Source organism: Sinocyclocheilus anshuiensis, unplaced genomic scaffold, assembly GCF_001515605.1.
Source record: "Sinocyclocheilus anshuiensis isolate Anshui unplaced genomic scaffold, SAMN03320099.WGS_v1.1 scaffold260, whole genome shotgun sequence".
NCBI classification, from domain to species: Eukaryota; Metazoa; Chordata; class Actinopteri; order Cypriniformes; family Cyprinidae; genus Sinocyclocheilus; species Sinocyclocheilus anshuiensis.
This window is the reverse complement of record NW_015557134.1, coordinates 1,761,283-1,761,780: the sequence shown is the minus strand read 5'-3', so window position 1 is coordinate 1,761,780 and position 498 is coordinate 1,761,283.

The window sequence follows — 498 nt, the reverse complement described above, 5'->3', positions numbered from 1 at the left end:
AATAAATCTGCAAAAATGTCAACGATTCTGTGTTTTTCTGTCAATATGGGGTGCTGTGTGTACATTAATGAGGAAAAAAAAATAACTTAAATGATTTTAGCAAATGGCTGCAATATAACAAAGAGTGAAAAATTGAAGGGGGTCTGAATACTTTCCGTACCCACTGTATATGGAGGGCACTCTCTGCAAATCTGTAAATATGATTAAAAGATGAATATGAGACAAAACAACAAATTGACACATTTTATTATTGCGTGTTTCAACACATAATTGTTTTACCAGCTAAGAAGATCAGCACTTTTAGGGTTTTATCCCCCTGTCTGATGTGAGCATAAGTATTGGAACAGTTGCCTCTCAGGTCTTTCTGAATGGTCAACTGTGTCCTGTTGCATTAATTGTTCAGATATTAAAAGCAGGGAATGTGTCGTATCAGTTATATCCATTGCTTCTGCATTCTGGGTCTTGCATTCGACGATGACACACACAAGCCAGGATGAA